General features: G+C 42.6%; 1 protein-coding gene, 1 non-coding gene and 1 pseudogene across 3 annotated transcripts in view; all 3 read left to right on the forward strand.

Moving 5' to 3' along the window:
• The window catches only part of TEX14 (testis expressed 14, intercellular bridge forming factor), a 758,047-nt gene that overhangs the window by 146,636 nt on the left and 597,568 nt on the right, over positions 1–13,843 (forward strand). The window lies entirely within an intron of this gene.
• LOC143986415 (small nucleolar RNA U3) lies at positions 3,571–3,789 on the forward strand. The gene has a single exon (XR_013276510.1). It is a non-coding gene; the product is annotated as a small nucleolar RNA U3 (small nucleolar RNA).
• LOC143985285 (small nucleolar RNA U3) lies at positions 4,150–4,321 on the forward strand (annotated as a pseudogene).

A 13,843-nucleotide genomic window follows, 5' to 3' on the forward strand; every position in this document is an offset into this window, starting at 1 on the left:
AAGACCCTACCACTGAAAAACAGGAGAGATGGCTTAGAAGCCAGCAGAGATATAGAAATGTTGTTATGAGAAAGGTGGAGAATAAGTGCCTGTTTCAGAGACAAGCGGCGTTCGCTGATGGGGAGAGTGTAGGCCGTATGCTTTCTAAGCTGGTTAAAACCAACAACTCCCCGTCAGGGATCGCGGAGATTAGGCTGCCGAGGGTGGGGGGGGAGATGATCTCCTCTCAGACCTCCGAAATTCTGGACTCATTTAGGCAGTATTATTCAAAGCTATATAAATCTCGACAGAAAGAGGAGACGGGGGAATGGGATCGATTTTTTGAAGGGATAGAAATGCCAACACTGTCAGAACAAGCAAAAGAAGAACTAGAGTGCCCCATAACCCTTTAGGAAGTACAGTGCGCTGTGGCCGGGATGGCCAATCAGAAGTCTCCAGGACCAGATAGTTTCCAGTAGAAATTTATAGACGGTATGGGGAGGTGCTTATCCCAGAACTATTGAAGGTACTGGAGGATGTGGCATCAGGAGGGGGGCTGCCTATTTCAATGTCAGAAGCCACCATAATAGTGCTGCCAAAAGAAGGGAAAGACCCTAAGGACACTGCATCGTATAGGCCAATATCATTGTTGTGCTCTGATGTGAAAATACTTGCAAAAGTATTGGCAGCAAGGGTGAATAGACATGTACAAAAACTTATACACACAGATCAATCTGGGTTTATAGCAAATAGGGCCACTGGTGTTAACATCAGGAGGGTGTATTTAAACTTACAGATTCCGACGCTAAACATGGGGTCACGGGCCATAGTATCTCTAGATGCCGCTAAAGCTTTTGCTAGCTTGGAGTGGGGGTATCTATGGCGGGCTCTAGAGATGTTTGGGTTCGGACCCAACTTTATAGGACCCCTAGAGCAAAAATAAAAATTAACAACATGTACTCTGACCCGATAGAACTTGAGAGGGGTACACGACAGGGATGTCCCCTGTCGCCCCTGTTGTTCGCTTTGGCAATTGAACCATTGGCAATTGCCATTAGAGCAGCAGGGGCAATACAGGGATTTAAAAGAGAAGCGGGTGAAGACAGGATTGCATTATACGCAGATGATATCCTGTTCTTTCTTGGGGATATAGATGTATCCTTAGTGACGGCCATGAATATAGTGGAAAACTTTGGACGGATATCAGGGTTGGTAATTAATTGGGAGAAGTCTGCATTGCTGCCGGTAGACCCAATAAGCTCTCTGCCGCCTGCAGTTGCTCAACTGCGGGTGGTAGACAGAATGAAATACTTGGGAATATGGGCAACAAGGGACCCAAACCAATATATAAAAGATAATCTTGCTCCCCTCCTGTTTATATTTAGTCAGAAGCGGGACATTTGGAAACATCTACCTTTGTCAGTAGCTGGCAGAATTTATTTAATTAAAATGGTCTGGATGCCCCAGTTGTATTATTTACACAACGCCCCAGTTTGGATAAGAATGGAATGGTTCAAAAAGATTGAAACTTTATTTAGGGAATATGGAAGAAGAGACAACCTCGTATAGGCCTACAGACACTGTAGTTACCAATAAAAGAGGGGGGAGCAGCAGTCGTACACCCCGCTGCTATTTTCTGGCCGCTCAGCTACAGCATTTGAGGGGCTGGGACAGGGTGGAGGATAGGAATAAAATGGAGCCAATGCTGTTGCAGGGAGCTAAGCATGTTAAACTACTGGAAGCTCTGGAAGCTGACTCATTCCTTTCTGAATGCCCTACACTAAGATTAATTACAAAGGTCTGGCGGGCAGTAAAAAAAGGAATGGGATACGTAGGACCAACAGAATATACCCCACTGTGGGATAATAAGCACTTTCCAGACCTGACACCTATAGGTAAAGTAGGTGTATGGGAAAAGTGTGGTGTGGTAAGATTTGCCCAACTATATGAGGGGAGTAGGTTGAAGTCTTTTGAGGAGGGAGTATGGTGATCCTAACCACTTGTTTTTCCGATATCTTCAGATAAGACATGCCCTACAAACACATTTTAGAAATCAAATGGTAGTATGGTGTAAAACCCCTCTTATTCAAAAAGTGGTGAATAGGGAGTCATTTAAGGGATTGATATCTGAGATATATGCAAAGCAAAATTTATTACTAGGGACGGATTGGTTAGAAATAAAAAAGGTGGGAAGAGGATCTTGGAGTAAAGATAACAGAAGCACATTGGAGAAAGATATTAGAAGGTAGTGCCCTGGTTTCAGCGTCCCCTGCACAAAAAATGTCCCAGCTAATTTTTTTTTACATCGGGCTTATTATACCCCGAAAAAACTTTTTGGATTTGGTTAAAGAGTGGACTCTAAATGTCCAAGGTGTCAAGAAACTGGGGATTTGATACATATGTGGAAGTGCCCAAAATTATTTAGGTACTGGACATTTCAGTCACGAAAGTTAATAGCCCAGAACTGGCAATCGGTAAGATCCCCCACGTTTGAAGAATGGATAAAGGTGATGAATGATACCGTATGGAGGGAAAAAGTGGTATACACTAGAAGGAACTTTTCTTGTTTTTTTAAAGTTGTGAACACCATGGTTGGATAAAATGGGTTGTCCACCATAAAGGGTATCAATGGGCACATGGTAAGAGAGAATTAAACACTGAGGGGATGATATAAGGAAGGGAGAATAGATTAGAAGAGTGACAAAGTAATCTATGTGAGGGAAAGTAGGATAATGGTAATATATTTATTGTTTACTAAGTTCACAAAAAAATAAGGCACAGTAAAAAGGTGGTTGAAAGATAAGGCACTAGGAGGGAATGGGGGGATGGGAGGGGTTTAAAGGGTTATAGAAAGAATAATGTATGTAGGGAGCTACTAATCGTGACACGGATGGAATTGTGTAAGTTTCTCTATTGGTAGTTTATTTATTCTTAACAGTATGTACATTTTATATGTTTATAAAATAAAAAGATTTAATTAAAAAAAATATATTATTAACGTTTGTTCCGTCCTCTCTCATTGTCAAACTGAAGAGTTTGTTTTGCATGTAAAAAGGGAAAAAAAATATTGTAATTCATAAAATGAATACTAGTGTTATATGTAGTAATCACCCATCAGAATGCTATTTTTTTTGCAAAAGCAAATGTCAGGAAGAATAAAAAACAAAATCATATTCATTACTTCTCTGCAATACTCACCCGTGTTTTACCCCACAACACTAGGAGTACGGAGAGATCTGTTGATCTGTTAAGGTTGATCAGGAGTTAAGTTTCTCCTGACTTCATTAGTAAGAGCTACAGGGGGCGGGATAAACTTCAATTGGTTAAGAGATGCCGGATATGCAAATATTATGACTGAAGGACTTTTAAGCTAGCTACTTGAATTCAGAGTATAAGGTAATACATAGAAAGACACATGTTATGTAATTAGAAACACACATAACACAATTTAGAAAACAGTTTAGTGTTTGGGAATGATATTGGTAACTTTGTTGAGTAATTTGTATGTTTTTTATTGCACATAATAAAGGTCACTACAACTTGTAATGGGTGTCCGTAACATGTGCTCGTTAAACAACACAGTATCTAGTTAAGACTATACTTTCAGGGATCATTTCTATAGTTTTTGACTGTCGAAATGTGCTCTAAAGTGTACAAACTCACCAATCACGATGAAGAGCATTAGTGTTTCTTTCTGAGCGCGAAGTGGGCTTACAGTGCTGCTTTTAATGGTAGCTGCTGTTAGTTGTTGATGACCGTTCTCTGCTTTTATTTTAAAGGCAAAGAGGAAAGAAACACAAGCTGAGTGATTGTTTTATTTGGTTTAGAGAATAGAGCATGTTGTACATGAATAAATAGCCTCAGAAGATGTCTTGAAGCAAATAAATATATATAGTATGTGTGTTTGGATGTCTTTACCCTGGGTTCTATGGTTAGATTTTCTGCTTGCTGCCTACAGTATTTTATTAAAAGCAGAAATGGTTGTTTCTAAATTAACAAATGCTAGGTTGGTTTCATGCTTTTACTTATTTTTATATCCCCCCTGTCAAGGATGCCAATAGGGGCCCACTCGGGTGTAAAGAGGAAGGAATTATAAAGGTGGAACGTGGCAAAGTGTTTTGATCAGTGGACAGTCTGAAACAGGATGAAGCAATCATCTCTTATAGACTTATGACTATACTTTTAGGGATCATTTCTATAGTGGTTGACTGTCGAAATGTGCTCTAAAGTGTACAAATTCACCAATCATGATGAAGAGCGTTAGTGTTTCTTTTTGAGCACGAAGTGGGCTTACCATGCTGCTTATAATGCCACGTACACATGTAGAAGACTATCCGGCGGACTTAGTCTGGCAGACTTTCCTCCGGACTTTCGTAACGAGCTACCTGCCCACACACGGTACTTTTGCGGCGGACTAATGCTACGTACTAAGTCCGCCGGACTATCCGCCGTACTTTTGAAACGAACGGACTTGCCCACACACGTGGAGGAAAGTCCACTCATTTTGAGCGTACCTCCAGGTAGCCGGGGCCAGCGAAGGAGGCGTCGCTGGCCTCGTCACCTGGTATGGACTTAAAGGGGAATCCCTACGCCGAAAAATCGGCGTGGGGGTCCCCCCCTAGGTCCATATCAGACCCTTATCCAAGCACGCTACCCGGCCGGCCAGGAAAGGGGGGGTCGCTCACTCGTCCCCACCTCTTGAGCCGTACCAGGCCGCGTGTCCTCAACATGGGGGGTGCCATGTTGATGAGGACAAGAGCCTCTTCCCGACAACCCTGGCCATTGGTTGTCGAGGGTCTGCGGGCGGGGAGCGTATTGGAATCCATGAGCCCCCTTTAATAAGGGGGCCCCCGGATCCCGGCCCCCCACCCTATGTGAATGAGTATGAGGTACAATTTACCCCTACCCATTCACCTGTAGTAAAAACAAAAAAACACAACACACAAGGGTTAAAATAGTTTATTGCACAGCTCCGGGGCTCTTCTCGCCGGACTCCTCCGCTATCTTCTGCTCTTTTGCTAGCTCTTTCACTAGCGGAGGAGCCTGGCTTTCTTCGCCGCCCTCTTCTTCCGACTTCGGGGGTCTTTTCCCCCTCTTCGGTTCTTCTTGCTGGGCCACCGCACCTTCTAGCCCTTTTACAAGCGGTGGCCCGGTCTTCTGTCGCCGCTGCCGCTGTCTTCTGTTCTTCTCTTCTGGAGATGTTGCCTCTTCACTGTCTCCGGTCACAATGGCAGGGACGCAGCGTCTTAGATAGGGACATCACCGGATGATGTCCCTGCCCATTATGATGTCACAGTCCCAGCATCCTCTGGGACTGTAACATCATAATGAGCGGGTACATCATCCGGTGATGTCCCTATATAAGTCGCCGCACACCGCATCCCTGCCATTGTGACCGGAGACAGTGAAGAGGCAACATCTCCAGAAGAGAAGAACAGAAGACAGCGGCAGCGGCGACAGAAGACCGGGCCACCGCTTGTAAAAGAGCTAGAAGGTGCGGTGGCCCTGCAAGAAGAACCGAAGAGGGGGACAAGACCCCCGAAGACGGAAGAAGAGGGCTGCGGCGAAGAAGAAAGCCGGACTCCTCCGCTAGTGAAAGAGCTAGCAAAAGAACAGAAGATAGCGGAGGAATCCGGCGAGAAGACCCCCGAAGATGGACGGTTTTAACTTTTTTTCACAGGTGAATGGGTAGGGGTGCATTGTACCCCATACTCACATAGGGTGGGGGGTCAGGATCCGGGGGCCCCCTTATTAAAGGGGGTTTACAGATTCCAATAAGCCCCCTGCCCGCAGACCCCAACAACAAACGGCCAGGGTTGTCGGGAAGAGGCCCTTGTCCTCATCAACATGGGGACAAGGTGCTTTGGGGTGGGAGGGCCGCCCTTCCCCAAGGTACCCCCCATGTTGAGGGCACGCGGCCTGGTACGGCTCAAGAGGTGGGGACGAGTGAGCGACCCCCCCCTTAGGATTCCCCTTTAAGTCCATACCAGGTGACGAGACCAGCGACGCCTCCTTCGCTGGCCCCGGCTACCTGGAGATACGCTCAAAATGAGTGGACTTTCCTCCGCGTGTGGGCAAGTCCGTTAATTTCAAAAGTACGGCGGATTCCCCTTTAAGTCCATACCAGGTGACGGGGCCAGCGGCGCCTCTTTCGCTGGCCCCAGCTACCTGGAGACGTGCTCAAAATGAGCGGATTTTTCTCCGGGCAGGAAAAGTCCCTTCATTTCAAAAGTACGGCGGACTGGCACACACACGGCTGTACTGTCCGCCGAAATGCGAGTCCGGCAGACAGATTGGAGTGCAAAAATACTTTCTATTTAACGATCAGAGCTGAAAATCTCTACCTATGAGGAGAGGGTGTGTGCCTTCCCTCCAATCTGCTATCTTGGCTGTATGCCCAGGCTTCCCTGCAGTGCTAACCAGGAAGAGAAAATCTCCTAACACAATGTGCACTTTCTAAACAAATAAAGATGGAGACAGCAGATATACATGTAAAACTTATGTAGGGAGGTTTGTTTCATCCCTGTGTATAATCTGAAGCCGTTTACTTCACTGGGTATATGTGAGAGTTTACATCCACTTTGACCACGTACCAGTACAGCTCTTCGTGTAATAGATACAGTGGGCGCGCACAAGGCGTTCTGCGATCTCTCTACTCCCAGTGGTCTCTCTTGCATTTTTTTTTTTTAACCAAAAATATGTAGAAGAATACATATTTGCCTAAACTGATGAAGAAATTCGTTTTTTTAGATAATTTTTTTTGATTATTCATTATAGCAAAAAATATTGTTTCTTTTTTCAAAATTGTTGGTCTTTTTTTGTTTGTAAAAACCACAGAGGAGATCACATACCACCAAAAGAAAGCTCTATTTTTGGGGAAACATAGAACATCAATTTTGTTTGGGTACAATGTCACACAACCGCGCAATTGTCAGTTAAAGCGATGCATTTCCGTATGGCAAAAAAATGGCAAGGCGTTAAATCCTTCCGGGGCTGGAGTAGTTATAATAAAGGTGGAAAAACATTCCTGTATAAGGGCCCGTTTATATTAACATATTATTTGAGATTTTAGTGCTTGGGTTTAAATATACTTTAAACTTGCTTTATGTTCCCCCCCCCCCCCCAAAAAAAAAAACTACTACGGAGTGCTGTTGTAGTTCATTGAATCTTCCTGTCATATTGGATCTGCTCGCCTGTGCTGGATATACAGCCACCCAGATACATGCGGCGCAGTACAGAGTGGAATGTACCCTGTTGAACTATTTGTTTTTTTTGTATATTTTTACGCAAAATAAAGTACAGATTTTCAATCAAAAAACACTGACAGATCTGCTGATTGCTAGTGCAATGCTTTACAGGCTCCAAAATAAAAAATGTGCATAAATTTTTTTTTTTACTTCTTCAGATCCGCGTTATCGCCGAATGACGGCTACATTGCGGATCTGCTTTGCCAGGAATACGTCTATTGATGTCCTCCCATGCTGGAGCGGCCTGCGCGCCTCCTGCATATGATAAAAAAACAACACAAGATACTAGCCCTTTAAAAGATACTGGTGTGTCCTTTTAAGTTCAGTCTGTATCATTCATTAAAATAAATTAAAAAACAGTTTTTATCAAAGCAAGATGTTTTTTTTAAAAATTATCTGAGAAAACAGTACTTGGAATTTGCTGAAAATCCAGAAAGGTTGCTTGCTGTCCTTAGAGGATAGGGGATGTATGTGCACAATCACCTGCGGCAGCTGCTTCTTTAGAGTGATGTCATCTCATGACTAGGATACCAATAAAAGAATATATAGAAGAGCGCCAAATCAGTAAAAAGTGCATTCATTTTATACAATCAATAAAAGTCTCACTTACATCCATAATTATTATTGTCCTCCGTTTGATAGTCAAATCACTGTTCCCTTTCGCTGGTGCTGTTACTGGATCAATCCTCTTCCACAGCACGCTAGAGGAAGCTCTGCTGTGTTCTGTGATGCACAGAGACACAGACTGGCTCGTAGACAGAGTGTGACGTCAGCCGGGGGTACCCGAGAGTACAGCGTGTTTTTGAGCTTGTGCAAGCCTCGTTCGGGCATGCGCGCTCCTTTCTCAAGTGCTGGTATAGGCAATGCTGCGGTGGATGGCTCTTAAATAGGAGAGTGAATAGATAATGACAGACAAAATAGCAATTAACCCTGGAATCGATGCAAGCAGGTTGGGAGGGTTATACTAATGATAATACTATGGCAGGTGAATAAAATATATGGTAGCGAAGGTGAACTTGAAAAAGGTGAAAAGTTTTAGAGAAAAATTATATATATATGGGGAACAAAGAATGTATGTTTAAGGCCCGGTTCACACCGCTGCGGGGGGAGATCCGGATGTGATTCGCACAGCAAATCACATCCGATCTCTGTAGCGATGCGAGTACAGCCATACAGATAGTATGGCTGAATTCGCAGCGCTCCCGCAGCAAACTCGCACGGGACCCTTTTTTGGGTCCGCAACAGAATCGGATCGCTTGGGGGTTCACACCATGCGATCCGATTCCTGTGCGAGTCGGCAGATCGCACTGCGATATGCCGACGGATCTGGGGGTGTCATTAACATAACATTGACACTCCCAGCCGTCCGCATAGGGCAGTGTGAACTGCCGGTGGCAGGTGTGCGATGCGGGTAAACGCCGCGGATTCGCGGCGTTCCCGCATCGCTATAGTGTGAACCCGGCCTAAAAGAGTTGTGTAAAATTAAGAGAAATGAAAAAGACAATAAAAAAAAAAAGACAATAAAAATGAAAATCATAGTGAAAATAATACAGGAAAATAAATAATTAAAATTCAATGCAAAAATACTAATAATAAAATTAATGATGATGATAATAATAATAAAAAGTGCTAATAATGGAAATAAAATAAAGATAAAAATATATAGATGAAAATAAAGATGAAAATGAAAATATAAATAATAGTGATAGGAATAAAAATGATAATAATAAAAATAAAAACATAAAAACAAAGATAAATATAAAAAATCAATAAATAAACATGAAAATAATAGATGGTAGGTAATTTTGGATCTCAAAAGTGTTGATAATAGGCCAAATTGAGGAATCCCTATAGAGACGTTGATAACAACTAAAGGCTTGAATAATGTGAAAATAGTGATCATAATGATAACAACAACAATAGTAGTAATAATAATAATAATAATAATAATGCTACTACTACTAATAAATCTTGACTGGTTAGAGATATTATAAATGAAGGAGTAACTTCATGGTAAGAGCATATAATCATGAGCTCAATTACAAATAAATGTGACTTAGTCGCATTTTTAAACGCACAACAATGATGTTAATGGTGGAGATAAAATCATGAGCCCAATTACAGATAAATGTGACGCAGAATGTCACGGACAGGCAAATGGGCGTACAGGTATGTCCCTTTAAATTTTCTGCCCGTTCTGCCTAGTGACAGTGTCTCTGATCTCTGCTCCCTGTCATCGGGAGCAGAGATCAGTGAAGTGTCACATGTAGCCACGCCCCCCCCCCCACAGTTAGAAACATTCCTAAGGGCACACTTAACCCTTACCCTGCCCCCTAGTGGTTAACCCCTTCACTGCCAGTGTCATTTACACCAGATTCGGTGTATTTGTATAGCAATGATTGCTGTATAAATGACAATGGTCCCAAAAATGTGCGATGTGTCAGCCATAATGACGTTGTCACGATAAAAATCGCTGATTGCCGCCATTACTAGTAAAAAAATATATATTAATAAAAATGCCATAAAACTATCCCCTATTTTGTAAATGCTATAACTTTTGCACAAACCAATCAATAAACATTCATTGCAATTTTTTTTACCACAAATATGTAGAAGAATACGTCGGCCTAAACTGAAAAAAATAAATGTTTTTTATATATTTTTGAGGGATATTTATTATAGCAAATTGTAGAAAGTAATGTTTTTTTTTTTTCAAAATCGTCGCTCTTTTTTTGTTTATAGTGCACAAAATAAAAATCGCAGGGGTGATCAAATACCACCAAAAGAAAGCTCTATTTGTGGGGAAAATAAAGGACGTCAATTTTGTTTAGGAGCCATGTTGCAGGACCGCACAATTGTCAGTTAAAACTGGATTTATAAAATGAATACTACAGTTATATGTAGTAATCACCCACAGTTATCAGAATGAATTTTTTTTTTTTGCAAAAGCAAAAATGTCAGGGAGAATAAAAAACAAACCCATATTCATTACTTCTCTGCAATTTTTCAATCCTGTTTTATCCCACAGCACTAGGAGTACAGAGAGAACTGTTGATCTGTCAGGCTGCATTCACAGCTGAGCATTTTAAAGTGGTGCGTTTTACTGCGATTTTGCCACTTTTTTCCGTGTTTTTACTGCGATTTTTTTTCAGGTCACAAATGTAAAGTACATTTATATATCAATCTAAGGAATGACCTCCAGATCATGTCAAATTTCTTGAGGTTACCTCTCTTTATGTACTCTGCTCTTTCTTTACAAAGATTTTCATTTACTGTATCAATCCAGTCCTTTACTGTGGGGGGTGCCTTTGACTGCCATCTTAATGCAATAATTTCCCTAGCCTGGAATATGCACTTCAGAATAGCTACTGTAGTACTTTTCTTCTTTCCCCGTTCCTGCCTATGCCCCAATATACATACTATGACCTTCTCCAGTGTACTTCCAAATACCTCTTTCAAGACATTAGTCACCCCCTCCCAGTAGCGGAACAGCTTGGGGCATCTCCACATCATGTGTATGAGATCCCCAGTCCCTCGGTACCTGAGGCATCCATCATCAGGTCTTCTACCAAACTTAAATAGCCGCTTGGAAGTATAGTAGGTTCTATTTAACAACATTAAATGCAATATCTTCTGAGAGGGAGAGACCTATACCATCTGTCCCATCTCTGAAATTCTCCTCCACTGCTCCTGTGTTATTGCCCATATATCCTCTTCCCATCATTCTCTTATAGGGTGGAGTTTCCCCCCACTATTGACTTCTTTGCTAATTTGCCCATATATTTCGGAAATTAGGCCCTTAGTAGGGCCCACCCGAAATATGCTTTGAAAGAGGGTTGTTTCTTTCCATTCTAAGGAATGACTCCTAAATTGGGCTTCGAGGGCATGTCCTAGCTGTAAGTACGTGTAGAATGTACTCTATGCTACCCACATAGAGTTGTCTCAGCCTTTTAATACCTTATTTTTCCCACTCTCTGGCTTTTCCTCTCATTCAACAAATTTACACTCAGTTTCCAACAACATCGGCCAAACTTACAACGTTTCTTAACCCCCCAAAAAAAAAAAAGTTGATTCTGGTCCCTTAAAGCAGATTACACAGCACAGCGTTTGTGCTATGTAATATGCCCCCCTCTAAACTGTAAAAAAAAAAAACCTAAACCTACAACTTCCTGTATGCCTTCTCTAATCAGGCCACGATAACCAGAGCAGCTCCGCCCTGATCACTGTAGTCACAGTGCCTCCCTCTGTGATAGGCTGCCTGCTCTCCTCTCTCCCCCTCCTTCTGCCTTGTCAGCGCCTTCTTTGTCTGTCTCCGGGCCGCCCACCCCCCCACTGGTGTTATTTTAATATTAAAATATACATTTTGTCACTGCTAGCCTCTCTATTAGAAGCTGACATAGCACACTGTGTATGTTTTATTTAAAAACTAGCACTGTAAATACTGTGTATCTTCAGGCCAGTCACGTGACTCTCGGCCACTTTCCAGCTCCGATGGGTGTCTTCTGCAGAGGAGACAAGCGGCCACGTGATCTCCCTCTGACGCCCCACCCACAGAAGACATCTATCAGAGCTGCAAAGTGGCTGCGAGTAATGAGACTGGCCTGAAGACAGCTGATATATTTACAGCGCTCTTTTTTTAAATAAAACCTACACAGTGTGCTATGCCAGCCTCTAATAAAGAGGCTGGCATAGACTTGTATAGATGCCTTAACAAACACTTTAATTGTAGTATTAACATCCATACCGATCATCAACACATAGTGATCTGAAAAACATATTGCTTTGGTCTCAAAGAAAAATGGATTTAAAGTCTCTGAAGTTTACACATAGTCAATACGGAATTTTACAGTCCCTTTATCTGAAAAAAAAAGGGGACATTTTTTGCTTCCCCACCCAACTCTTTGCCCACATCAACAAACTTAAAATCAGAAATTATATTATTTAAACAACCGGACGTGCTATCTACACGTGTCGTAGAAGCATTTACTCTATCCTCCGCACTACGGATGCAGCTTAGATCCCCAACCTCCACCATAGGAGTTTTACCAGGTAGATATAGGGATAAGACCTAAAAAAATTCCCGCCTCTCCCTCATGGATGCATGTGCATAGCAATTAAAGAAACAAAATTCAAAATCAAGATACTTTAACCACTTCCAAAGACCAGAGCACTTTTTGTGATTTGGCACTGCGTTGCTTTAACTGACAATTGCACAGTTGTGCATCGTACAAACAAAATTGACGTCCTCTTTTCCCCACAAATAGAGCTTTCTTTTGGTGGTATTTGATTGCCTCTGCGGTTTTTATTTTTTGCACTATAAACAAAAAAAGAGTGACAATTTTGAAAAAAAAAACACTTTTTTTTTACTTTTTGCTATAATAAATATCCCCAAAAATATATATAAAAAAACATTTTTTTTACTCAGTTTAGGCCGATACGTATTCTTCGACATATTTTTGTTGAAAAAAATCGCAATAAGTGTGTATTGATTGCTTTGCGCAAAAGTTATAGCGTCTACAAAATAGGGGATAGTTTTATGCCATTTTTATTAATATTTTTTTATACTAGTAATGGCAGCGATCAGCGATTTTACCGTGACTGCAACATTATGGCATACAGCTTGGACACTTTTGCCACTATTTAGGGACCAGTCACATTTATACAGTGATCAGTACGATTAAAAATGCACTAATTACTGTGTAAATGTGACTGGCAGTGAAGGGGTTAACCAGGAGGGGGCACTGCAGGGGTTACGTGTGTCCTATGGAGTGATTCTAACTGTGGGGGGAGGGGCTGTGTGTGACACGACACTGATCACCACTCCTGACTACAGGGAGCTGTGATCAGTGACCTGAAGCTTTATTGAACTGCCTAAGAATACAGGGGGGAGAGGGTGGGGGAAGGGGAAATCTTCAGAACTCCTCTTCTCTTCCTCCTTAAAGTCCATCAAGTGATAGTCTCTGAGCAGACTGTGACAGTCCTCGTGGACATCCTCTCCCTCTGGTGGATGAGGTGCTTTCTGGCGCACCAAACAGCTTCCTTAAAGCAACACAGCACCCTCCAGGCACTGTCAATGTCCTCCTGTGAATGAGTTTCACAGAAGAGTCTGTTGAACACACCAAAGAATGTGATTACAGTCTGTGGAACAAGGCCCTCATCAGGTCCTGTGCAAAGGGGCACTCCCAGAAAACATGCAAAGCAATTTCCTCCTGGATGATGCAAAAAGGGGAGTGCCTGTATCTGCACAGGTTTCTGGCATGCATGAGTGGTGAGTCCCCTGTGGGGATACTTGAACTTCCACCTGCCTGCTCTCCTCCAATTCTCTCTCCCCTCCCTCCCCACACCGTCAGGAGGATCCCTTGCTAGGCCACCCCTGGGGGCTTATGAGGACTGGTTCGTTTATTGCTATCCTTTTATCATTGTACCAGGCAACAATCATCCCTGGCAACACCCTCCAGGCGAGACCCTGGCTTCGGCCTATACTGGTTCCTGGTGGCCATCTTGCTACACCCTGCTACACCCAGGTTTTCACAGCTCCCATTGCCACAGATCCACAAGGTGAAGGGGTTAAAACAAAATAAGCCTCCTGACATTGACTGTACCTGTCGCCAGTAATT

This window comes from Lithobates pipiens, unplaced genomic scaffold (assembly GCF_037356315.1).
Source record: "Lithobates pipiens isolate NorthernLeopardFrog02 unplaced genomic scaffold, aLitPip1_a1.2 Scaffold_16, whole genome shotgun sequence".
In the NCBI taxonomy this organism is placed as follows: domain Eukaryota; kingdom Metazoa; phylum Chordata; class Amphibia; order Anura; family Ranidae; genus Lithobates; species Lithobates pipiens.